At 47.2% G+C, this 18972-nt stretch overlaps 1 long non-coding RNA gene across 3 annotated transcripts in view; it reads left to right on the forward strand.

Moving 5' to 3' along the window:
* The window catches only part of LOC135378460 (uncharacterized), a 66658-nt gene that overhangs the window by 44394 nt on the left and 3292 nt on the right, over positions 1 to 18972 (forward strand). For 2 of the 3 annotated variants that reach the window (XR_010418392.1, XR_010418393.1), the window contains exon 6: positions 12379 to 12804. This is a non-coding gene — a long non-coding RNA (uncharacterized LOC135378460). Of the gene's footprint in view, positions 1 to 1851; positions 3023 to 12378; positions 12805 to 18972 lie in introns of those variants that run through there. The other variant, XR_010418394.1, reaches the window with a different exon arrangement.

Here is an 18972-nt window from a genome sequence, read left to right on the forward strand (position 1 = left end):
AACAAAGAAACAAGCAGAAATGTAACTTTGATCAGTGTCATTCCGAACGTCCACTTCCGTCTCTTACAGTAGGTGAACCTGTCTGAATTCCTGAGATGCTGATCCATGGTTAGGTAATCGGCAGAATGCCAAAACCAAGATCAAGCTCAGTGGGAACCTCATGAGGTACACTCCGACATAACAGGTGTCTCCTCATTCAGTCACCTCGTCGTTATCGCTTCCATCATCGACAGCATCAAGATACCAGTCGCTGGTGTGGTCGCCGGTCCTTCCGCCACTGTCACAGAACCAGCAACCCAGACTGGTATCTTCTCCCAAAGAAAAGGAAGACTCCATTCCCCGTGAAGAATCCACAGCCGAAACTTTTCAGCTTAAACATCGAGCTTCAAGGCTACAGATGGTACTCAAACCACGTCACAACATAACGTACAAGCCTTGCGGTATGGTCGCCAAATCAAGACTACCGTGTGGTTCCTAAATGCTACTTAAGGAGCTGGTGTGAACACTGTTTGGTTGAACATTACTTTGAACGCTCCTGGATCTAGCTTGTTGTTTGTTTATATCGAAGAAAAAAAAGAATGGAGATGTAGTGCTAGCTGCACGCGCTGTATTATCTTGGCTAATACAGATAGGACAAAGCGACCGTGTAAACATCATGTGACATTGATGTAATCTACAAGCTACAAAATCGTTGATGAAAAGAAAGGGAGTCTGCTGTGGAGTAGCCATAACTGCGTAAGTTCCTCCGAAGAAAGCACTTGCTGAAACCGACGCTGCTCTGATGCCATCAGTTGTTTAACGAGGGCGTCTTTGAGACCTGAATATGGCCTGCGCGGAGAGGGTGTGAGCAGTAGGTAGTGAACTTCGGTGGCAGCCGATGGGGGAAGGGTTTCTACTACGTGCTGGTGCTTGGCAGCCTCTTTGTCGGTGCGCATGTAATGGGAGGGGAGAGAGGGAAGTCCAATGTATAAACTGACGTTTTGTGGGGGCGATCACCCAACCGCCCCCCTTGGATCCGCCACTGTCTGAGCGTCCAGTTCTTCGGGTAATGCGAGTTATTGATGTTTTGTAAACATATTTTTATTTGCGACGCATAAATTTTTGTGAATCGCACATTCACTGATTTGCAAAGTTATTCGCGAGCAGTTAATTTCCCGATGCCAGGGCGGTTTCCTTCCACGATAAACGTCAAGCTCTGTTTGAGAGCACAATTTTTCGCACTTTTTTAGCGGTCGCGAAATTTGCAAAAATTAATACATTGCAAATCATATACGTTTAACTATTTTAGCGGCCGATGGTCGGACTGGATAGTGAACTGCCTCCTGTAGAGGTAGATATGGAACTGCCGTGCTGCCCCTCATACCAATGCTAGGCCCTGACATTCCATAGCTGAGTATGCCGCTTCCCGGGGAAGGAGTTTTTGACTAGCATAGGAAACCGGGTGGTACATGCCATCGTGCCTTTGAAGCAGTGCAACACCTACGCTCACATCTGATATGTCAGTCTGCAAAGTAAAGGGCATAGTGAAATCGGGTAGCTGCAAGATCGGAGGGTCAGCCAACCTCCTCTTCAGTTCTTGAAATGCAGATTCGTGTTTTATGGTCTAGGCAACCTTGTTGCTTTTCTGCTTCTTGATCAATTCCATTAAGGGTGCAGTTTTTTTGGCATACCGCGGAATAAATTCCCATGAATCACTGGTGAACCCGGGAAACAATCGCACTTGAGTTTTCGTTTTGGGTCGGGGAGCATCAGGGATCCTCTCAAGTGTTTCTGGCATCACATACTAGGTGCCCTGAGCCAAATTATGCCCAAGAAAATTTACCTCTGCAAACTCAATTTGGCTCCTTGCAGGTCTTACAGTCAATTCCGCTGTGGCAACACGTGTCAGCACCTTCGTCAACATTTCCATGTGCTCCTCCTGTCATGGCCGCACTGTGGTGAAGGTGGTAGAACGTTGAGGGGCTCGAGCTACGCCCACCTTGCGAACAGTAGAAAACAACGTGCCCTGAGTTGAGGCACCATGTTACGAAAGAAGAGTGGCCCCCGTTTATTTACACATTTAAAACATGATTTTCCGCCAGGTGATGGGGTGGCGCTGCCAGTTAGCACAATTATAACAATCTCCCCCCCCCCAAGTGAAAAACAACAGCAACAAACGATTTAACTCTTGACATTAACGAAGAATCTAACATTCGAGTAAGAAAATTATGGTGAGTATCTCTGTACAGGTTTCACAGTCCTCTTACTTCGACAGAGTGGAGTTTTATTCTCTGTAGCCGTGGCAGTTTCCTGTTGTGCTTCATGACCCAGTTCTTGTACTGGGCTTCCTTGACCCGAAGAGACCAAGTGCGGACAACAGACTGGTGATCCCTCCGTTACACTAGACTGCGGCTCTGGATCCTGTACTGGAGGCCCAGGCACAAACGGTTGCCGTGCTGGTTCCTCTTGAACGACGTGCACTGTCGCTATCTCTCTAGAGCGCAAAGGATCATTGTGACGGTGCCAAACAGTCCCATCTTCCAGGCACACATCTGCAGAAGAGCTGCTGTGAGTACCAATGACAGTAGCTGGAACCCATGTTGAACTTCGACGAAAGTCTCTGGCAAAGATAGTGTCCTCGGATTCCACTGGCGGCCCATGACGGCACCCCTTGTCAGCATGCAACTTCTGTTTGAGTTGCTTGAGACGCTCCGATGATTGGAGGTTGGGCTGGAGAACATCCAACGGTGTTTTAAACATCCTGCCTGCCAAAAGCTCACAAGGCGCTCGTCCTGTCACTTCATGAGGGGTCGTTCTGTAGTGAAACAAGAACCTTGCCAACTGTGGCTGGGAACATCCAGATCCACTCTTCTTAAGTTTATTTTTCACGGTTTGCACTACGCGTTCAGCTGCACCATTTGAAGCAGGGTGGTATGGTGGCACATGCATACGACGTATGCCATTCCATGTTAAGAAGTTGAGGTACTGGGCACTAGTGAACGCAGGTCCGTTGTCGGACACCAATAAGTCAGGCAGACCATGTTGTGCGAAGACCACGCGCAAAACGTTGATTGTGGCTTCAGCCGATGTAGATTTCACTGGGAACACTTCAACCCACTTAGAAAATGCATCAACGATGACAACAAAAGTGTGACCCAAAAATGGCCCACCAAAGTCAATTTGAAGCCTGGACCATGGCCTGTCAGGGAAGGGCCATGGCGTTTGTTGCACTGGCCTTGGAGATTTTTGATAAGTTTGGCAAGTCAGACAAGTCTTCACACTGTTGGCAATATCGTGGTCAATGCCCAGCCACCAAACATAGCTTCTCGCAATTCTTTTGGTCTTCTCTATGCCTGGATGCCCCGCGTGAAGTACCTTCAGCACGTCGGCTTGCAAACTCCTGGGTATCACCACTCTTGCCCCCCAGAGCACAGGCACCCCTCCTGAAGGCTCAAGTACTTCTTGTACTCAGGCTCAAGTACTCAGGCTTCAGTACTTCTTGAACTGAAGGGATAACCTTCGGGTCCCAAAGAAAACTGACCACCACGCAACACATCATAAACGACTTGACTCAGTAAAGGGTCCCTCCTAGTTTCCCGAGCCACAACAGCAGGTGATAGAAGGTCTGGGTAAGCCTCCTCCAGCATAAGCACTTCTGCAGGACTCGAGGATTCCACTCGGCATGCAGGAAGCGGAAGCCTACTCAAGGCATCAGCGTGCTGAAGATTCTTTCCGGGCGTGTACAACAGCTCGTACCGATACGTAGACAACTTGAGGGCCCACCTGACCAACCGAGGAGAAGCATGAATCGGAATGGGTTTCTCTACACTTAGGAGTCCAAGGAGTGGTTTATGATCTGTACATGCTTGGAAAGGAATGCCCCACAAATACTGATGGAAATGTTCAACGCCAAACACTAAGGCCAGGGCCTCCTTGTCAAGTTGGCTGTAATTCTGCTCGGCAGAAGTAAAACGTCGGAAGCAAACGCAATGGGGCGCTCATGAACATCAACTTCTTGGTGAGCCAGAACGGCACCGACTCCATATGGGCACGCATCACAACTCAGACACACAGGTTTGCTTGGGTCAAAATGGGCAAGCACGGGTGCATCAGACATCAAATGCTTACTCCTGTTGAAAGCCTCTTCTTGTGCTTGCCCCCACACCCACTTCTTCCTTGCGGTGAGTAGCAGGTACAATGGACGAAGAACGGATGATAAATTAGGCAAGAATCTCCTATAGAAGTTGATTAGTCCAAGGTAGCTCTGAAGTTCCTTTACGTCACGAGGAGCTGGTGCTTGAGTGATGGCAGCCACTTTGTCCTTGTCCGAGGAAAGACCCTCCTTACTGATGATCTGTCCCAAGTAGTTGACATGCGACACAAAGAAATTGCACTTGTTGCGCTTCAGTTTGAGTCCAACACCCTGAAGACGCTCCAGAACAGTATGCAAGTTACGCATGTGTTCAGCATCACATCCGGTGACCAATATGTCATCAAAACATACAGCAACGTGCGAAAGACCACGGAACAAGTTCCCCATCTTGTGCTGGAAGATAGCAGGTGCTGACGACACGCCAAAAGGCAAACGTGTGTACTGAAACAGTCCTATATGCGTTGAGATTGTCACATACTTCCTAGATTCTTGGTCGAGGACGACTTGTTGGTACGCATCTTTTAAGTCTAGTTTGGTGAATTTTTCGCCACCTGAAAGCGTGGCCCACAGATCCCCTATGCGGGGAATAGGGTACTTCTCAATCGTGGCAGCTGGGTTCACGGTGACTTTGAACTCCCCGCTCACTCGCACTCGCCCGTCTTTCTTGGGCACTGAAACAATAGGCGCTGCCCACTCAGAAGTCTTTACAGGTACGAGAACACCTTCCCTTTGCAATCATTGCAACTCCTGAGTCACCCCCTCCTTTAACGCGAAGGAAAGTGGTCGTGGCTTGAAGAACTTCGGCAGTGATTCACGAGGAACACGAATGGATGCTTCTGGCCCCTTGAACAGTCCCAAACCATCGCTGAAGACATCAGAAAATTCTTGAACAACAGTATTCTCATCCAGCATGGAGCACTTATTCACTGGACGGCCAACAAGGTCAATACCTAACTGCTGAATCTAATTCCGGCCAAGAAGTGAAGGAGATCCTTCACCGGTGAGGTACAACGGTAAAACTGCTGTCTTGGTAAAACAGTTGCAAAATTGTACCGCAACATCTGTTTGACCCTGCACTTGTGTTAATTCCCCGGTGTAGCTTCGTAGGGACACTGTTGACGGATTAACAGGATGCCCGGGTAACAGTTCCAGAAGGAGATCCTTAGCAGCGACACTAACACTTGCCCCCAGTGTCCACCTCCATGGGGAGAGGTTTGTCGCCGATGGTAACAATAACCATGAACGGTGGTGGTGGCGATGAGAGAGTATCCTGAACTTGCCACATGTCGAATACTTCAGAAGATGACACATGAGTATCCTCATCAACGGCATGCACAGGCAATGTTCGACAGTTCCCTGAAGACTTACGGGGAACTTCCCCAGGCTGCTGACTCGCATGGCTGGAGCTCGACGCCTTGCGTCTTGAATACTTGTTTGCTGGAAGGTTCTTCCTGGAGTTACACACGCGAGCCAAGTGACCGCGCTTACGACAATGGTTGCAGACGGTTGACACATGCTTGCATTGAGATGCGAAGTGTCCCTCTCCACAATGATAGCATTTGACAGTCCCTGAAGATGAAACACGATGAGTCGCGAACGATGAAGTGCTGGAGCTAGATTTCGCCAACATCCTTCTTAGCGGCCTCCATAGAGACGACAATCTGTACGGCCCCCTCAAACGTCAAGTCAGACTTTTCCAGAACACGAGTCTGAACAGCTGAATCGTCAATCCCGCACACTGTACGGTCTCGTAGCATGTTCATCAGCTCACCCCCGAAGTCGCAATGCTCAGACAAACTCTTAAGTGACGCAATGTAGTCACTGACAGACTCCCCTTTTCCGCGCATCCTGGTATTGAAGCGGAACCGTTGAACTACAACTGACGGTTTAGGAGCATAATGGTTGCTCAAAATAGAAAGAACATCTTCAAATGACGTGTCCTGGGGCGTTGCTGGCTTCACCAAGTCACGTAGAAGCGAATAGGTCTTCGGACCACAAGAACTGAAGAATATCACCTTCTTTTTATCGGCGGCCACATTGTTTGCTTCGAAGAATACTTCGAGACGCTCGACGTACGCAGGCGACTCCTCGCCTGCCCCTTCAAATGGTTCTATCCTACCGTATGTGGGCATCTTCGTTGTTGTAAACGTCAACTTGGGAGCTTCAGACGACAAACGAACACTTGCCCACTTCGCAGAATGAATAACTTGTAACTTCAATGGGGTTGACTTCCCCTCGTCACCACTTGTCATGGCCGCATCGTGGTGAAGGTGGTAGAACGTCGAGGGGCTCGAGCTAGGCCTACCTCGCGAACAGCAGAAAACAACGTGCTCTCAGTTGAGGCGCCACGTTACAAAAGAAGAGTGGCCCCTGTTTATTTACACTTTTAATACATGATTCTCTGCCAGGTGACGGGGTGGCGCTGCCAGTTAGCACAATTATAACACCTCCCAAGTGTCTGTCACCAGCAGAATATCGTCGAAGTAGTGATGGACACTGCTCATCCCGTGAAACCGCCTTTGCATCAGGAGAGAAAACACTGCTGGAGCTTTTTTAATACCGCAGGGTATGAACTAGAACCAAAAGTGCCCTGCGGACGTTGAAAAAGCAGACTACTCTCTCGATTTTTCAGTGAATGGTATCTCTGTACCTTTTTGCACAACCTTGAAAAATAACGTCTTTGCCCCCACCTTGCAAACACAATATCTGCATGAGGGGTGGATTCTGATTCTGACACGAGCATGTTGTTCAGGCGTCGAAAGTCAATGCACGGTCAGTTCGCTCCATCCAATTTCTTTACGGTGGCAACTGGCTTGATGTACTCAGACATAGAGCATTCTGGCATTCCCAACGGGAGCATTTTTTCTACCTCATTGACAATGATGTCTCTGGTTGCAAATGGGAGTGGGTACTGCTTTACGTTTACTGGTATTTCTGTAGTTATCATCAAATCACATTCCAGAAATGATGTTTTGCCCGGAATGTCAGTTAAGCAAAATGCGAACTCCCACAAAATATCAAATGCCTGCCCTTTCTGTCTCACCGATAAGCCTCCACAACACCTGACGTCTTTATAGCTTTCCCAGGCTGGACACAGATAGAGAGGCATGGTCAGCCTCATCTCCCGAATCTTGTAACGTTGCCATCCCAAAAACTCATGTAGCTGATGCTTCCTCAGTCGCCTCTTTCCGTTCTTCATACCATTTTAGCATCTTGATGTGGAAAATCTTACTCTGTGAACTCAGATCAACCTCATAATCCAAGTCACTCTTTTTACTTGCGACTGGAAAGGGGCTTTTCCAGTGCATCACACTGTTCGTTTTACTTGTGCGCAGCAATGAAGCAGCCTCGTCATTCATCTTCAGCTTTTATTCCTTTGCCATGCGGTTGTACAAGTAGCTTTTGGACATTTCTCCCAATTGAGCTCTTCCTGTGCAACATTGCAAGTGTCTTCCAGTCAATTCCCAAAATCCAGCACGTACTGGTATGTTGTCTGAGGGTCATTGTCCAAATCGGCATTGGTTCAAATATCTTTCAACAAGGAAAGGGGGCCTCGAACGTGCCTTCTGTATAAAAGCTCAAAGGGTGAAGAACCCAAGTTTGACTGTGGTGGCACTTCCCTGTACGCAAAAAGCAATGCTGCTACGTAGCGATCACAGTCTTTGGGCCTCTCTTGACACATGCATTTGGGCATCTGCTTAGATGTTCCGTTGAACTTTTCCACCAAGCCGTTTGCCATTGGGTGGTACGAGGTTGCATTTAAGAGGAGCTACTCCCATGTATTTTCTATGGGACAAACTTTGCACCCTGTTTTGGTAAATAATGAACCAGTTTTCATGGGGCTATCAAATGGTCTATAATTTGTTGCTCTACTCTATCAGGAACGTAAGTGACCCCTCTTTAAGTAGAACCATACCTCCAAAAAATGATGAATTTTGGAAGCCTTTATCTGAAAAACAGCACCAAAAACTTGCCTCAAAAATTTGATATGTTGTAGATAGTCCCTTAGACTACACACAGAAGAAAAATCAAAATTTGGACTTGATTTTTCGGTGCACTGTGACTTTTTCGTCGGCCCTATACGCGGAGCTCAATCAAGTGGTTGCACCACCTCCCGCGTAGGGCAAAATCCATTTTCCAAACAAACATTCAACTTTTATCTTCACATGAAAACTAATTGCTATCGTTTCAAGATGTTCTGAGCGTTTGCGTCCATGACAGTGTTATAATCGCTGAAGGTAGATTGTGCAACAGCCAGGTGTGCTATCGTTTTTCACTGGACGTGAGGCAGGTGCGATGCCACGGACGACACAGCGCAGTAGACCCCTGCACGATCCCGGGCCCGTGATGGCCCTTTTTAAAACTTTGGTGTGACACGAATGGAAGGGCAGAACTGCCTTTTTAGACCTGGGATTGTACATACTATGTCCAGCATAAATGATAGGGAGATGCCATCAAGCGCCGGTCAAGGCGAAAAAAATGGGAGAGAGTCGTAGCGTACCTGTGGTCTTCTCAGCGCCCATTAAGTCAACTCTTTGTGCTAAGGTAAATGGTTCTCCTGCAAAAAGGGGCTACCAGATTTTGCACAAGAATGCCTCTGTTGAATGCTGGCATGAATGTGGTGTATCGCATTCCGTGGAAAGAATATATGTATGATATTTTCAATATTGTTTCAGTGATATTAAATTATGCTATTCAAGCAGATGCCACACATGTGAGTTGATACCCTGAAGTGTTTCTCTTTCTCTTTTTTCTTTTCACAGAAATGCCGTTTATTGTAAATAATCACAGAAAAGTTTCATTTATCGCTGCTGTGCTTCTTTTAGTATAGTCCATGCGGTTTTGCAAATCTCTTCAGTACATGCTGTGCACCTGAAAGAAAATACAGTGAGAACATGAGGCTACCAAGCACATGGTCACTAATGAAATAACCCAAAAAAGAAGAAAATTATATTAAGTAATGCACACTTCGGTCGATTTCATAGTTGACAGAAGACACCTTGCACAGCATGGTAAATGGGCCTTCCATAATCGCAGAAAGCTTTCCTCGGTGGGGGACCAGGCGCTCTCCAACAGTACTTTCTCTCCGGGCACAAAGTCTGCGGGGACAGACTTTGTCGTAAATGAGTTTGTTTCTTTGATGGTATTTCTCCGTGTTGGGACTGCTTCTTTTCTCGCAACCTTCACAACTGGCATGGGATTGTTTAAAATGAGCTGATAAAGTGTGACGCCATACATGAGAAACATGGGTGAATGCCCAGTGACCTCATGTGGAGTGTTGTTGTACTTTGCGATGACTTGGTCGAGAAGATTAGGCCATGATGTTTTTGGGTGTTCGTTGATTTTACACTTGAGCCTGGTGACGATCGTCTGGTTTGTCCTTTCATTCATACCATTCCATCGTGGGCATTGGGTGGATATTAGTAACTGATGTATGTCGTTGTTTTTAAGGAATCTCTTGAATTTATTGCCAGTGAAGCCTAATCCATGGTCCGACAGAAACTTCTTACCCGCCGTCATGATGTGCTGCAGGCAGGATATGTAGGCATCCGATGTCTCATTCTTGTGTGCAAACGCCCATGCATACCTCGTGGCATAATCTGTTGCTAAATGAATGAATCTCTTTGATGACCCATATTGAGCGAAACCACCGATTGCGTCCATGGCTAGGAGATCAAACGGCTTTTCTGCGAGTGACAGTGATTCGAGGAGGCCGAACTTCTTGGTTTTTGGCTTTTTGCATCCTTGACAGATGTCGCAATGTCGAATGAAGGCGGACACGTCCGTAATTATTTCGGGCCAATAATACTGTGGTGATACATAGTAAGCTCCGGACCTTTTTTTACCCCAGTGTGACCGTAGTCTTCATGTGCCTTGCGAAATGCTTCCTTTCGGAGAGACGTGGGAAGTAGATCTTGCAAATTCCCTTTTTTCTGATAATGCCAATCCCTTGTTCAATTGTACATTTGGAGAGGACAGTCAGGTAGGAAGATTGTGCTTGTTGGATGTCGTTGCTGTCGAGCAGGTTCATTATGGGTGCTCTGGACAGCGCGTCAACTTCGGTGTTATTGTCACCTTTTTTACGAAGTCATATGTGGATAGTTTGAGTGACCATCAGAACAGCCGGCCTCTAGGGTTCTTAATCGTCTTTAGCCACCGCAGTGCTGCGTGATCTGTAACGACCTTAAACTGCTGACCGTGAAGGTAGCAATGCCACTTCTCGATGGCATCCGCCATCGCTAGACACTCGAGCTCCGTGATTGCGTACTTGATCTCATGCTTGTGAAGTTTCCGAGAGCAATACGCAACAGGATGCTCCACTTCGTCCAGTAACGCCGTCCTCCTCTCTCTTCAGACTATATCATCGCCGGAAGATGCAGAAACGTGTTTCTCCGCCCGCTGACCTAGGTGCCGTTCCTCCGCGCCGGCCCCATTGAGAATACATGGGGAGCGCCTTAGCACACCGCCGATATAGTGCGATCGTAAATTTCAATTATGTCACGAAACATTTGAGAGCGAGGCGTAATTCCTTCGGATTAATGAATACTAACAATTAATTATTTTTGATAGGAATTAATGATATTTATGATGGGCCACTGATTCTGAACTTGCACCGTCCTGACACAATGTTCGATTCACTCAAACCAGACGCCTTCCCAAGCGTTTTCTATGCATCGTAATTGTCTTTCACGGATTGTCCTTTCTTGTGCCAATAGTGAATGAACGAGCGGAATGGGTCCGCCAGCACAACACCGAACGTTGCTGTCATGTGGTCTTTTATATCTGACCAAGTTTCATCCGTGTCAAACACTTCCGATAGGTAGGACTTCAACGCCTCACCTTCCAAGTACTTGTGGAAGAAATGAACTTTGTCGTCCTCCGTCCATCCGTGCGATGAGGCCTTTCGAGAGTAAAGCTTCAACGATTTGTCGATTGGAACATCATCGGGTGATCCAGTAAATTTGGTGATGTGAAGAACTTTCTTTGACATGATGAAGCTGTGATGATTGTGGTGGCGATGAGTGGGCTGCTGTAATCCTGTCGACTCGTGTGACGACGGAGACAACAGACGAGAGAGTCACTAGGAGAATATGTGTTTATTCTTTCGCACACAAGAAGCAACTGCTCTTCCCATCCGTTCTTGGGATACCCGAGCTTTAGTTTACGACCCCGTCCCCCTTCGGGGTTAGATGGGGTGCAGGAGGGGCCACCCAGTTGGCCAGCACGTCTGGACGGGAGCCTAAGGCGTTACATATATATATCGCTTTTTCTGAGATGAAATCAATTGCAATATAGCGTATTCTGAAGGGCACTCCTTAGGAGGGCATTAGCAAACTCCCAAGGCAATGTCCTAATTAAGTTTCAATAATTAACTTAGCTACGAAGTTGTCCCAATGAGAACACATGGTCCCTTCGGTCGCCTGATACCGGAGCCGTTTTCAAAACAAAAATTGGTGCGATAGATCGTCCACAAAAAATTCGTGAAGGAACACCATTTTTTCGTTATTTTGTTGATTGCGCATCTTCGAAAACGCGTCTTTCACCTCCAATGTGAGAGGGTGAAGGAGCACAGTGCCGCCTCATGCGTTGAAGATGAGCTTTAACTTGCCGAAACAAAATAAAAACAAGTGTATCAAGTGACTGCATCGGAACTGCCCTTATCTTGGGTTGCATTTTCTGTTTTTTTTACTCTTTTTTTTTCCAGGACGCAAAAGGTGATAGTGTGCTCTTTCACCCTCTCACATTGGGGGGTTGAAAGAAAGACGCGTCTCCGAAGATGCGCAATGAACAAAATCAGGAAAAAAATGGCGTTCCTTCACTATTTTTTTGCGGACGACCTATCAAACGGATTTTTGTTCTGAAAACGGCTCCGGTATCAGGCGACCGAAGGACCCAGATGTTCTCATTGGTACCACTTCGTAGCTTTTATAATTAAAAAGTTAATTATTGAAAGTTAATTAAGACATTGTCTTAGGAGTTTGCTAGTGCCCTCCTACGGAGTGCCCTTCAGCATATGCTATATTGCAGGGACAAGAATTCAAGTGACGCGGTTATGAGGATAGGTGCTTGCCTCTTTTTGAGGCAAAATTGTGGACGACTTACATATTTGGAATGGTGTAACGGGAAGACAGCTTAACAGAGAAATGCGCTAAATGATGCACACAGTTTGACGCAAAGTTCAGTGGCGATACATGCGATGTGATATGTGAATTACAAAGGTAGTAATTTCTGTTGCTGCCCACCAGATGCAAGGCCTTCATGTACCTGCGGAGTTCTTACACTATACCGGCCTGGACACAGATCTTTACAAGTGCCCCTGAATCATCATCCCCTCGTCCGTGAACCTCCACAGCGACGGTGAACTGCCCACCTCATCATCATCGAGTGTGTGTGTGTGCATCTCCTCTTCAAAGGGAGGTTGACTTCGGACAAAGTAAGGCTGTCAAGAGCAAGACAGTGACACGTCGAAAAGGCTGTTCAGATAAACACACATGAGTATCCTGTCACTAGTACACACCTTAGTTCGGATTTTAGACTCAGCAAATCTAACTGTGCTTCACACACCGGTTGTCAGTTTTCATAGTTCAGCTTATGTACGGGTTCGAAGGCAAGACACTATGAACAAGGCATCACTTCACGACACGGAATCAACGAGCACCTCAGTGTTTCCTGTAAGTTTCCCAGTAACTGGCATCTTTCAAGAGCTTTTCCTCCTTCTGAGCGTCAATGAGCCACAGAGAGAGCCATGTAACAAGCTTGGGGCAAAAACGAAAAAAATTGGAAATTGTTACAGCCTGCAGTGACTTAACTACCGTAGTTAGCAAAAGCAAATGCATTTAAACTGGTAGTTTATTTTTTTAATTCTGTGTTAGCGCTGGAAAGCAAATGTGGCTATGAGCGGCGTACAGTCATGGACAGATGGAGAGAGGACGGCAGGAAGGACTGGAGGACACGGTGATGAACTGGTAGTTGTAACGGCATTGCCACAAATAATTTCTCATCTTGTCTACAGACCTGTTCCTGTTCACAAACAAATGACGTCATTTGGTACAACAGTGCCGCCAACTTGGTAGCTGGAAATACTATAGCAAAAAAATTAATAAATCACAAGAAAGTCGCATTTAACAACTTTATTTCAGGATAGTGGGTGGGGAGTTTCATCGCCGGGGGCGATACTCTACCCCATTGCTGGAGGTGAAGCAGGGAATGAAGGAATGGGTCCCATTACAATGAGGATCGAAGTCCTGTGGCGTCCAAAAAGGCGAAGAGAGCCTTGAGGCCAGAGCGTTGGTGAGCTGGATGCTGCCAGGGGCTAAGCAGTTTGGTGAGGGAGAGGGGACGGGAGTCTAGCTCGTTGAGGGAGGCGGAGAGTACGGAGCGGGAAGGGTGGTAGTGTGGGCAATGGAGAAGAATGTGCTGGAGATCTTCAACAGCACCGCAGTGACTGCAGTGGGGAGAGTTAACTTGTCTCAAGCGGTAGCACCACTGTGCTGTGAAGGCCACGTCGAGGTGCATTCGATGAACTAATGCGGCGTCTTGACGAGAGATATGTGCTGGCATGCGGAAAGCGAGCGCTGGGTTAACTCTGCTCAGCATGGGGGAGGGGGGGGGGGGGGTAGCATGTCGGCGGTCCGTTGGCGGGTAGCCAGAGGAGTCACAAGGCTTCGAATTATGGACCGCCGATGGCCTCTCAGCAGCATAGGTCGGCATTTTGCTAAGAATTCATTCAACATCACATCATGGTCAGTTTTCCGCAAAGCCCATCACATCACATCACCGTCATAACCCATCACATCACCGTCATAACCCATCACATCACGAGCCCGTAACTCAACTTCAACCTCAGAATTCATCACTTCATAACCCATCATTCAACTTCAACTTCAGAATTCATCACATCATAACCCATCATTCAACTTCAGAACCCATCACATCACATCACATCATTCAACTTCAACTTCAGAATCCATCACATCATAACCCATCATTCAACTTCAGAACCCATCATCAGAATTCAACTTCAGATCCCATCGCGGTTTTGAAGTTGAATTCCTATGATGGGTTCTGAAGTCGGTGATGTATTTTGAAGTTGAAGTCTGTGATGGGGTTTTGAAGTTGAATTCCTATGATGGGTTCTGAAGTCGGTGATGGATTTTGAAGTTGAAGTTTGTGATGGGGTTCTGAAGTTGAATTCCTATGATGGGTGCTGAAGTCGGTGATGGGGTTTTTGAAGTTGAACTCCAACACAGGCCTACGTGGGGTGTGCCTGGCTGCAGGATTACGACGCTAGCGTCCTGCTCGCCTGTGTTTGCGTGGGTTTCCTGGTAGTGGCAGCAAAAGCGTAAGCGAAGGCGGGGTATGCTGTTTGGAGGACGCGGTCAGCCTGCACTCGGTTGGACTTGGAAGCAGGGTTTACCAATGAAGGAGGAAAGGGAGGGATGCCACGTTTGACCTTCGCTGTTTGCATGCGAACAGCGGAAAGTGTATTGCTTGCGCGGTAGGGTTGTTGCACAATATTGCGCCCGTTGTTGACAAATAAGTGAGCGCATAGCACATTGCGCGTTCATGTGGCTTCGGGTGACCGCTGATGGGGTTTTGAAGTTGAATACCAACGAAGGCCTACGTTGGTGTGCCCGGCTGCTCGCTGCTGGAGGATTACGACGTTGGCGTCTTCCTCGCCCCTGTTAGCGTGGATTTCCTGGTAGTGGCGGCGAAAGCGTAAGCGGAGGAGGGGTATGCTGTTTGGAGGGTGCGGTCGCCTTGCTCTGGGTTGGGCTTGGAAGCAGGGTGCACCAAGAAATGAGGAAAGGGAGGGATGCAACGTTTGATCTCCGCTGTCGCATGTGAACGGCGGCGGGAGGTATGTTGCTTATGCGGTAGGGTTGTTGCACAATGTTGCGCCCGTTGTTGACAGCTAAGTGAGCGCATAGCACATTGCAGGTTCATGTGGCTTCGTACGACATCCTTGCCTGCCGGAACATTGAATGTTCATAGGACTTCGTACGATCGCCGTGTCTGCCGGTACAGTGCACGATCATGTGGCTTCGTACGTCCGGCTTTTCTGCCGTGCCATTTTTCACTCGGGACGCGGGGGTATCTTCGGCTATTAGCTTCGGCATCGGAATACATCGTGGCCAGCCACTCAGTATTACATGAGTTCTTGTGACATGATGCTTACTGACACTGGAAATAGTCGTCATGAACGAATTCAGCGACCTGTAATCACATTCGCTGGACATATGTTTTTACTCTAATTCTTTCATGCAATACACCACTGCAGTGGTTTATCCGGAATCCGAAGCAGGGGGCGTGGTCATTATTACAGCTACGTGATAACAGCTTTACACGTATAATTACCGACATGTCATTACAGCTGAAACGGCAAGCCCCCTTTTTTGCAGGGGGTGTCGCCAAACTTTTTTCTTTGGGGTGGGGGGTGTCACAGGGATGTATCATGGTCTCGATAAATCACTGACACCAAAAACTGAGAATATCTCCTCGGAGAAGTGTAACCCATTGTATTCTTCTTCCTCCGAGGAGGGTATATACGGACGAACACTAAGTGAATTCTTAACTACCGAGGCGTTTGGACACATGTAATACATACAGAATGTGAGGCGCAAATTGAAGTGAAGACTGCAAGGAGCTCGGAAGACCACCAACTTACAGTCCGTGAAACAGTTTCTTTTCCTCACTCACAATCTCTAAATAAATATGTGTCGACACAGTTTACAACAATTCCCACTCTTACCTGTTTTTATTTGATGTTTGAAACAACCTCTCATCATAATCACTTGAGTGTAGTGTTAGTCACTTTTTGAGGTAACTTCGCAAAAGTATCATGAGCAAAGTTAGAAATTTCTATTTCGCTTCTCGTTCAAGCAGGAAGAACACACAACGCGGGCTCCTTTCTTTTTATTTTGCTGCTGAAAAATCCGACGACAGTGACCACGCCTCTTGCACGTGCGCGGCGCCAGCAGCCTGTCTGCTCCGCCTTGTTGCAGCGCGATGTACTGGATGTACGCAAACGCAATTCCGGCGTGCTTCTAAGTTAGGTCGCAGCAGAGCGTTCATTTGGAGTGCGTGGAGTGCATTTTTTTACGGGGAAGGTGATAAGGCCACTGGCAAGGTTCTATGAAATGTGCGCAAAAAATGGGACCTCGCGGAACTTGGAATTCCAATTATCACTTTGTGCCCAATTGACAAGGTATATTCGGAACTCCGCTCCCAACTTAATTTCGGCATAGTAGCAAGAACTTTCATTTCTCACTTAATTTCATTTTGATAACTTGAAGGTTGTAACTTCATTACATATTTAGCTTAATGACATAACTCGTAACTAGCAACTTTTGAGTGGTAATTAACTTCCCCGCCTCTGCTGAAATGTACTTAATATCTAAGAAATATCAGCTGCGTGCTCTGATGGAACACTTGTGTCCGATGGATGCTACATGCATGTCGAACAGATAATTCCCCAAAACATGACCTATGCACCTCAGATAAATAAGGGACCTATAGTGACCTCTGTGTATTACATTTAAAACAAAAGACGTCCACAAAAACAATGCCAGCTCAATCTTGTCCTATTTGGATCCCAATCACACAAAGCAAAAATAAGCAATCTAAGAAGACACAAAATAAGCCTAATAAAACACATTTCATCAGCACGACAGCCATCTACTGTCGCTTAGTAAAACGGGCGTACGCGACCGAAGGCGGAGGCTCAAATCCAAACCCATCCAATATACATATATACGCACATTATAGCTGTACGCGAGCAAATGAGTCAAACAAAACAACCACAACGTGCAGACCGCGCGACCGCAGAACGCCAAATCGCATCTCGATCTAATCTACCGCTCACATTCGCAACATACAATTGCCCCCGGCTACATGACATTGCCCTCCGCGCCCCACTACGCCAGAGAGTAACGCGTTCCAAACACTTTCCCTCCCTGCGACCGCCGGTACACAACAAGGGGGGGGGGGAGGAAGTCCGCCAGGCATCTGCAGTGTCAGGCCCATACGCCCACACCAGACACGAAACGCGAAGCGTTTATGTTCGCTCGGTGCACTCCACTCCAATACACATTTGCCATTCACTCCGCACGCGTTCACACAAGTAACTGTCATGACACGTGAAGGTCAGACATCGACTAAACATTGTCGGCTTCAAAACCTATTATGAGGACTTCGAAACCTATCCGTCATCTTCAAAATCTATCGCGCAGACTTCAGCTTCAAAACCCATCCCGCTGACTTCCCCGTAAAAACCATCGCGCTGACTTCAAAACCCAACACACGGACTTCGACTTCCAAACCCAGACACGCTGACATCAACTTCAAAACCAATCACGGTGACCTCAACTTCAAATCCCACCACACTGACTTCAACTTCAAATCCCATCACACAATCACACAGACTTCAACTTCAAAACCCATCACGCAGACTTCAACTTCAAAACCCATCACGTGGACTTCAACTTCAAATCCCATCACGTGGACTTCAACTTCAAAACCCATCACGCGGACTTTAACTTCAAAACCCATCACCGCCCTTCATTCAACTTCAAATCCCATCACCGCCCTTCATTCAACTTCAACGTCAACTTCACATCACATCATACCCCTTCATTCAACTTCAACTTCAACTTCACTTCACATCATGCCACTCATTCAACTTCAACTTCAACTTCACATCACATCATGCCCTTCATTCAACATCACATCATTCTCTATGAGGTGATGGTGAATGAAGTCGGTGAAGGCCATCATGAATGAATTCGCCGACCTATGCTCAGCAGTGCAATACTCGACGTGTCCGAGACGGGAGAGCTGCTTCGGCAGCGCTGTCCGCCAGTTCGTTGCCTTCGACACCGCAATGGGCGGGAACCCATTGGAGAGTGAGCCTATGTCCTGCTTCGTAGACAAGTTTGTAAGCGGTTAACACATCCATAACCAACGGGGCGGAGGAGCCTCGGATGCCAAAATTTTCAATTGCTTGCGGCGCAGATGGTGAGTCAGTAAGGACCACCCAATTCTGGGGTGGGAATGGAACGATGTGCTGCAAAAAGAAAAGTATGGCGTAGAGTTGCGCAGCTGTGGATGACGTACAATGCCAAAGGCGATGTCCTTGAACTACACCTTCGTCGGGGATGACAAATGCTGACGCGGACTTGCCATTTCGAGGCATTTAAATATGGGTTTTCGTATTGTAAATTGTATTGTGTATTCATGCAATGAGGGGACAGGGCTAAATATCCGGGGAGGTGGTTTCCACGGTGCGGCATTTGCATGTAATTCTGTATGTCAACTGTGCCCGCAACTAGTCTTGGCTCTGGCTCAGAAACTCTACGTTTCTGGAACGAAACGAATCATAATTTGTGATTGTGTTGCAACGGCAATGTTTGCTTGCTGAATCCAGTGGGGGACAACCCTCCCCTCCATGATGGCTGCCATGGGACAGCGACAGAATGTCATCGGATATCCTTAGCTTAGGACAAACTTTAAAGTTCACATCTTGGATGTACAAGAGATGCACATTGGACACATTGTGACATCTGATACCTATTAGGGATATCCAGGGTATTTGCGGTAACTGGTGCTCCAATGTGGTATACCCACCACTTGCCATGCACGGCCCGATTTGGCTGCTTATTTTGTTTGATGCTGCTCACGTCTGTATTTGGAAACGTGATTATGTGTGCACAATAGTGCAGAGCAGCTACAGGTTCTTTATTACAATACTTCTGAACTCACTGGTTGCGAGTGCCTGTGTTTTGTTTGTTTATTATTGCAAGTCAGTAAAATGTACAGTGCTGGACAAAACTTCACGGAAT

Source organism: Ornithodoros turicata, chromosome 1 (assembly GCF_037126465.1).
Source record: "Ornithodoros turicata isolate Travis chromosome 1, ASM3712646v1, whole genome shotgun sequence".
In the NCBI taxonomy this organism is placed as follows: Eukaryota; Metazoa; Arthropoda; class Arachnida; order Ixodida; family Argasidae; genus Ornithodoros; species Ornithodoros turicata.